This window comes from Penaeus monodon, chromosome 31 (assembly GCF_015228065.2).
Source record: "Penaeus monodon isolate SGIC_2016 chromosome 31, NSTDA_Pmon_1, whole genome shotgun sequence".
Lineage (NCBI taxonomy): Eukaryota > Metazoa > Arthropoda > Malacostraca > Decapoda > Penaeidae > Penaeus > Penaeus monodon.
Window position 1 is genome coordinate 4407658 of NC_051416.1, and position 322 is coordinate 4407979.

The following is a 322-nucleotide window of genomic DNA, read 5'->3' on the forward strand; positions in this document are numbered from 1 at the left end:
AGTGAAGTTAAAACACACGTCCCTTAAACGTTTACCTCGCAGACTCGACTCCTCTCCTTTACTCCTCAACTGTTTTACTCCAAAAACAAACGAACGCGTGCTTTACATCTTGAACAACAGCCCGTCTGGAATGGAGTGCACAGGAACAAATACTCTTTTCACAAACACTCTCTGAACATTAAACTGACGAGAGGGAGTGTGTGCGTGCGCGTGATAAACATACCTTCGGAATATTGCTGTCGAAATCGTAAATTGCCGGAACTAAGTAGTATTAAGTGTTAGATGGACGACGGACCTAGCTGTTTGACTGGAATTATTGTAA